The sequence below is a fragment of the Octopus bimaculoides genome, chromosome 11, assembly GCF_046866305.1.
Source record: "Octopus bimaculoides isolate indiv1 chromosome 11, ASM4686630v1, whole genome shotgun sequence".
Taxonomy (NCBI): Eukaryota; Metazoa; Mollusca; class Cephalopoda; order Octopoda; family Octopodidae; genus Octopus; species Octopus bimaculoides.
The window spans coordinates 57,681,378-57,689,397 of NC_142938.1; the positions used below are offsets into that span (position 1 = coordinate 57,681,378).

Consider the following 8,020-nt stretch of genomic DNA (forward strand, 5'->3'; position numbering starts at 1 on the left):
TTGCAGCTGGTTTGATAATTTCAAGAAGAGGACTGGTGTTCACAGTATCGTCAGATATGGAGAAGCAGCGAGTTTTGACATGAAGGCAGCTTAGGATTTCATGCATGAATTCCATCAGCTCATCACAGCCATGGGGTACATCGCACAACAGGTATGTAACTGTGATGAAACTGGCCTTTTTTGGAAAAAAATGCCCAGAAGAACCTACATAACTACAGAGGAGAAGAAAATGCCAGGCCACAAGCTTATAAAAGACAGGCTAACTCACGCCCTTTGTACCAGTGTGAGTGGAGACTTGAAGATTAAGCCGCACCTTGTCTACCATTCAGAAAATCCATGAGCATTCCGATTGCACAAAATCCTGAAGAAGAAGTTGCAGATCATGTGGAGAACAAATGTTAAAGCCTGAGTCACCAGGCAGTTCTTCACTAAGTGGCTCGACCTTGTCTTTGGACCAGCAGTAAAAATGTACCTTCTGAAGAACAATTTTCCTCTCAAGACACTCCTCATCCTTGACAACGCTTCTGCTCACCCTCCTAACCTCAAGGATGATATCCTGGACAACTTTGAATTTATAAAAGTTCTGTACTTTTCATGCAACACCACCCTGTCTTGCAACCCATGGACCAACAGATGATTTCTAATTTTAAGAAATTGTACACTAAACACCTGTTTCATTGGTGCTTTGAAGTCAACAAAAATACAAATACAAATCACCCTGCAAAAGTATCTGTTGCTGCTTTATAGAATGACACTGCTCTGGCACATTTTCATAACGTTTTGAAAGGCAGGAAAAAGCAGACTTCTCTTGAGATGTTTCTAATGAAACGACCTGCAAGTGTGAAAGCGAAGAAAGTGTCCCAAAAGCCTAAATCAAGGAAAGTGAGAAAGAAAACACCAGAAATCATTCTTCCTGAAGTCTTAATGAAAGGAGATTCTCCTTCCAAACAGTAATCCTCCTCAACGCTCCATCATCCTCGTGCACAAATTGTCCCATCATCAAGGTAATTCAATTAATAAAGCCAGTTTACATATTTCTTTTGCATTCTCTTTTATTACGTTTTTATAATTGTCATTTTCCTTATAACTGTACCGTTTCCATTTTAAAACCCATAGAAAATAATTTTTGCAGGGTTTTGTAGGGTTGGAATGGGTTAATTATATTTTAATTAATTTAAGTGGGGAAAATTGATTTGTAAAACAAGTAAATCATAAAACAAGCTTGGTCATGGAATGAATTAAATTCGTACTGCGAGGTATCACTGTAATTTGTGTGTATGGTGTTTTTGTATTTGGTTTGCAAGATTCTTGATATGAACTCAGTTGGAGATATGAAGTAGATCTGAAGTAGTGAAGGCATGTCATTGACCAGGTTGTAAATACTGATGAAAGGACATTAACAAACCTAACTGATTGATTGATTGATTGATTAGACAAATGATTAATGAAGCAATTGATTATGTAATTGGTTCATCAATTGACAAATAAATTATAAGATTGTGAAATTGAACAAGTGTATGTGTGTGTTTATTGTTGGCATAATGACCCTCCTGAGATACTACAAAATGTGTGTGTATCTTAAACAGAAAGCAAAGAAATGTCATTTGCTAAAATAGATTTCTATTTCTGTCATAAAAAAGACTGTTCCATGGTATGCATAGTTTCACTGTGAGCACAATTCAGTTGTGAGTCAGTGGATTCTCAACTGATAATTAAATGAAATTAAAGACTATTTTGTAATAGTAGCGAGAAGCTGCAGTCAATGTTATACAAGTTGGCTAATGTTTAATTGCTAGCATACTTGAGGAGTAAGCCCAGAAATTTTAATTAATTAAAATTATACCCTTGGTGATGAGAACAATCATCCTCTAAATGACTAATTCTGTGGCGGAGGGGATGGCAAGAGGATAACTGTAAAAATTTAATGGAAATAAAATTTTAATCTTTCTTGCTCACTCCATTTAATAGGCTAATGATAGCTGATGTTTCAAGGTATTCTTCAACACCGAGTCCTTGTTCTGATAGGAGATTGTACAGTTAGAGCATCAGCTCTGTTAAACTTGGTTGTAATGACACTTAATATTCTTTTAACTGCTATTCACTGAATTATTACTCTTTTCTCCATCTGTGATGTGAGGAATTTACTACAAAACATCAGGAATAAAAGTAATGGGTAGCATTGTGCAAAGCTTTAATGCCCGAGAAGATTTGTCTTCCAAGTTACTTAATGATCTCACTGGTGCCAATGCCACATAAAAATCTCCCCCAGTACACTGTGTAAAGTGGTTGGTATAAAAAGGGTATCCAGTGTAAACCTTACAAAAGTGGAAATTGTTCAATCCATGCCATGGAAAGTGAAAGTTAAATTATGATATGCGAAGGATAAGATATGTCACTGATTTTTAGGCATAGAAGTATGAGTTGCATTATACTTGAGCTTGCATTGAATTCGAGTAAATGTGATATTGACTTGCTCAGTGCTTATTTATATATTGCCAAAGCAAGTACTTGACAGTGAATACTTTCAGTAATAAAATTGCTATTTCAGGTTTGTTTAAAAGCTTTTACACGTTCTAATTATATGGTAATAATTTTAAATTAATGAAATTTTAAAGTTTCTTCACAAAGATAAAGCTTAGAAAAATACTGGTGCAAAGATTTTGTAGTAATTTGTAAAAATGAGATGTTAAAACTGAAAGAGCTGCTATCTAATGAAGATAATTTTCAGTGAATATTTGTTAAAATGAATTGATTAGTTTGTAACACTCACATGGATGCTGCTAAATTAATTTAACCATATCAGAGCCAATACGGAAGGGAATTTTTGTGTTATGTACTGATTAACTTCCAGAAGAAAGATCTGTTCTAAGTAGATTACAATCACTACTCAACATCGTCATGTAATATCCAGCAAGCAATGTAGAAGTGCTTTATTTTGCAGTAATTTTTTTTTCCATGTAAGTTTGGATAGGATGGGTGTTGTTGGAATAGTTTGTTTTACAAATGGATAGCCTTTCATATATAACCACTTAAAATTTTAGTCATAATGACGCCTTCTGTTTACTTTATTATCAGAAGCCAGCAGGGTTTTTTATATATATATATCAAAGAATATGTATAAGAATATGTATATGTATTTTTCCATATGTGTATTTTCATACACTGTTTTTAACAATTTCACCTTAATATCAGAGAATGTGTGACAATCAGTATGTAACACTACAAAGTTCATACAAAGCTTTATACTTTAAAAATATTTTATCATCAAAGAATGTATATATGCATTTTAATACTCAAACTGTTTTTTAACATTTTTTATTATTCTCAAAGACTTTTGATAATCTTTTTCTAAAAAAGTGAAACCGGTTAAGTAAATAAATATTAAAAAAAATAAGTGCATTTTCAAACCTTCTTTCATATATATATATTCATATATATACTTTACTAGGGACATGAGACAATGATTGATTTCATAATCATATGGCCTAGTATGTCCGTCATTCTTTCTTTTAGTTATCAGTTTTTGAAACTAGGTTTATTTCTTTCATTTATTAAGTACTGTGTCAATGTTATTGTATCTGAGAGATTCATTCAAGTGTGTCTTCTATGTTGCAAAATCAGGAAAGCGACTTATGTTAAAGCTATAATTTTATGTTTTTATGGTGATTTATGCTTATAAAGGTACAAGAAACCAAATCAGTACTCAGAAAATTACTTTATATAAAAACAGCTATATTTCAAACATATTGAACTCAGCTTGTATTTATGATCAATGGTTTATTATTTTTATATTATTGTGTTGGCATTTGCAGTTGACATCACCATGATAGTGTTGGACACTTAAGAAATTGAGGTGGTTGGCTAAAGAAAAATGTAACAGTAAAAGGGGCATGCATTAACTAGATCAAATTAGTAGTTTGCAGCTTGGCACTTGCAGTTCATGCTGGCAGGTATTATGTGTTGCTGGGCTGACAATCCTCTGTCGAGATGCTTTGGCTCTGATTCATGTTAGATTTCAGGAACTGGGATGAGATTATGAGCAGAATATTGAGTTACGCTCCTGAAAGATTGAGCAGAGGTGGAACAGGCATACATCACCTTCATTATTTATTACTGCCTGACTGTTGTGCTTTACCCCTGTTATTACCTGACCAGGTTGGAATATCGGTTGATTTGTTTTTTGTAGAGGGAACATGTTCAACTGGTTAGAAGATCCATGTGGTACCAGCACTCTCTGCACAGAGAGTGTTGGCTTCCCATGGCTAATGATGAACATTCACATGCTGAAGCTGCAACATCTGGAGAGTTTCCTGGACAGTGACAAGGTGTATTCATTATTTGTCAGGCATTCTTGACACAGCCTGTCTCTTTGAAGTTGCAGTATGGGTAAATTGATAACTAATATTGTCTGGCATTTGGAATGTTGTTAAGCACTCAAAAGATCTCTATCAGTTGAGCACTACTATTGGTGATACATCAACCTTTGTATTTTGTTGAGGGTTAGTTGCGGACAAGAACAATGATGTTCACAAACAGACTTTTGGTATTGATCCATACTACAAGCATAGAAGCATTGTTGGTAAGGAATGTCAGTGATAATGAAACTGTTCTGCAAGCTTTTATTGTTATGCTGAGCAGTTGTCATGTCTATCAGTGGAGTTCATTGTGAGAATCACCCTACCTCTGTCATTTGGCTACGTAGGACAACTTGTTTCTTTTTCTTTGTCGTATAATTGTATAATGAATAAGTTTGAAAGAACTAATAACAGTCACTTTTCCCTTTAGTCAATTCTTTGTTAGCATCAATCTCCTATTTGAGAAGAAGATAATGGTAGAGAGCAATGTGCTTCTTTCCCGTAAATTTGCCAAAATATTAGGTGATAGGAGCGAGTATGACCCAAGTAAATGGGTCTATGTTCCCATTTACTTTGGGCTATCTTGACATGCACCAGTTGGTTGGAGAATACCAAAGAGGGGACTTGTCCATGGCAGAAGCTGTGATTGTCTCCAGATGACTTTGTCCTGTTGTATACAAAGTTCCTTTTGTGTACTGTAGTTTTTCATCATAATAAATTCTACATAAACACTACCATTTTTATAATATCCCTTTCATCCATTACCTCTGCATTGAAACTTGAAAGGGGTCATAGCATAAAAGGCTTTAAAGACATGAAAAAGAACATAGCTAAGTTCAGGTTACCAGTTAGTAGGAAGGACCTCAGCTTTAGCGACAGCGGACACTGTAGATCTCGGACATATTTCTTTTTGTATCAACAATACTCAGCCAATGCTAGAGTCCTATTACCAAAAAAGGCAACTCCACTGACTCAGCTTTTGGAAAATATTCTCCAATGGGGTTATGTCACTATTTTCTCTCTCAAAAGAGCAATAACATAAATCATTACACACATTAAGTAGATAATATCATGCCCACAGAATCCTCAAGGTTACTACAAATGCTAGTCCACACCATCACTGAAAATCTCTTTTGTCAAACTCTCTTCTTCAGCATAGCAAAGACTGCACCACAGAGATAACTGGCTTCTTTTTTTCAAGACTAGACAATACTTCTTCCTCCAACAATTACTAAACCCTTTACAGAGGTCAAATGAGACCCACAATGCAGTACTGCTTCTGCATTTGGGATAGTGTTGATATTACACATAAAGACCTGATGGACTCCTTTCCCTCTGCCCAAACCACTTGACTGATTGGCATAAAATTGTTCACCAAAATATTCCAACCTCTTTACCCTCCCCCTCCCAACCTCTACTACTACTACTACTACTACTACTACTACTTATCTCATTTCTGTTCCATAGAACTGACTAGTCTTATACCATTTTCATTCAGCTCACAATTCACTTATCTCTCCTCCCCATCCTACTCCTTCCTGCTAACCATTATGTCCAGTCCTTCCTCTGGAATTCCTTCCCTGCCCATGTATTTACTTTAGTTGTCAACTACCTCAATTTCACTTATCTTGGAGGAGCTGTTAAGACCATGGACACAACTCTCTTCCAAACCAGTTCAAGAACCAACCTCATAAAAATAAACCAAAAAAAAAAAAACAGTAGAACCCCTCTCCCCATCACATTCTCTACAAATGTCATTTCTTTCCAGTACTTTTGACTATTCCTTACATAAAATATGTTAACATTAATCTGACTGTTCTTATCATAGTCATATCTGCATTGTAAAAGCTGAATTCTGTTTCAAGGCTACAAAATACTTCATTCATAAGAGTTGCTGATGTTATGCATAGTACATATAATATCCTGCTACTCATACATATGGGATGGTACAGATATAGACATAGCCTGTAACAACAGGCAGGCTTTCAATGAAGAGCTCTACGAAAAGATGAGTTGGTGTAAAAATAACATTAGTAGCTGACATAAATGGTAAGTCGGGAAATATTGTAAAATAACCTGCTTTTATGGTTGGCTTAACTTTGTATTAATATATCTAATCTTGTGACCCTCTCCAATTATTTTTTTTTTCATAGATAAGAAACTTTTAAAAAATCCATTTGTAGATGTGATCAAAACAAAGGCAATTTTGTGACACATAGTTGTTGTAACAAAAGGGAAAAATATCCATTTCAAAAAGGGAAGTTATTTATGTTTTGTGTGTTTATAGTTCACAAAATATGATGTATTTCCTGCTTTAGAGAAGAAATATATAACCATAATTAACCTCTTTGATGCCAAGCACAGAGTTTATAATTTGTATATATTCACATGTTTATGTTTGTCTTTTAAAACCTATACATTTTTTATGTTTGTAGATTAATTTTAAGTTAGTACATTGTACTAACATACTTATTATGTGGAGGCGCATGGCTTAGTGGTTAGTGGTTGGACTCATGATCACAGAATTGTGGTTTTTATTCCTGGACTGAGCGATGTGTTGCATTCCAGAGCAAAACACTTCATTTCATAATGCTGCAGTCCACTCAGCTGGTGAGAATGAGTAATCCTGCAACGGACTGATGTCCTATCCAGGGAGGAATATATTTGCCAGAGAAACTGGGAAAATGGTCCTATGCTCCTTATGGAATAATGTAGACCAATCATATTGTACTAAACAAAGTAACCTGGTATTATATCTGCTCATTGTAGTAGAGTTTGTTTAGTATTAAGGTTTGAATTTTCTGAAGTGAAGTGTGTAATCAAGCTGAAAAATCACACTAATTTTTATAATATATGTGAAAGTAAATAAATGCTTTTCATATTCCTTAGAGATGATGTGCGATCTTTTTCTCTAAGTGATTTTTGAGATTTCTTAAAAAAAAAAAAAATCCTTAAAACTTTTCACCTTTTCTAGTCTTGTTCTCAATTGCTTTTAACTTCTTTTAACTTCTCTTAATTTATTCAGTTATAGTATTTCATCCTCCTTTATTTTCCTAACCTCTCCTGCTAACAGCGTTACTCTGTTGCCTTACAGTACTTTTCTTAGAGACAATCTTTATCTAAACCAGTGAAGCCTGAATTTCAGAGCAGCTTGGGCAATGAAAGTATGTTTATATTTCAAATGTAAAAACAGTCTGCTGCCTAAAACATCAACTTTTCTATAGCTAATCAAATTAATATGACTGCTATAAAAGCTTCTCAAATTCAGTTTCAAATAACTAAATTTATTTCACTTGACAGCAAAATGGAAATTTTTATGTCATCATCGTTATCATCATGTTTCTGAATTTCATGTGAATTTCTACTGCACAACTAAAGCACCTCCTCCACATCACGGAATTGTGTACAACAATGCCTTTTGGATATTTTGAACTGGTCTTGATTGTGTTTCATGAAAGTCGTGTGGAATATGTTAAATATGAGTTGTGTTATATTGTTGGGTCACAGTTGTATTTTTTATGTGCTGTTACTGGAGGTGTGTGAAGCAAGCTTCTTAAACACATAGCTATGCCTGCACCTATATTTATACATACACAGGCATAGCTGTGTGGTAAGAAGTTTGCTTCGCAACCACATGGACCTAGGTTCAGTTCCACTGTATGCTA

General features: G+C 34.6%; 1 protein-coding gene across 7 annotated transcripts in view; it reads left to right on the top strand.

Moving 5' to 3' along the window:
* LOC106876994 (rho family-interacting cell polarization regulator 2) overlaps positions 1 to 8,020 on the top strand; it is a 193,981-nt gene that overhangs the window by 37,612 nt on the left and 148,349 nt on the right. The window contains exon 1 of one of the 7 annotated variants that reach the window (XM_089360184.1): positions 6,236 to 6,404. The exons of 5 other annotated variants lie outside the window; for them this stretch is intronic. The gene's annotated coding sequence lies outside the window, so the exon portion shown is untranslated. Of the gene's footprint in view, positions 1 to 6,235; positions 6,405 to 8,020 lie in introns of those variants that run through there. One more of the 7 variants, XM_052971868.2, reaches the window with a different exon arrangement.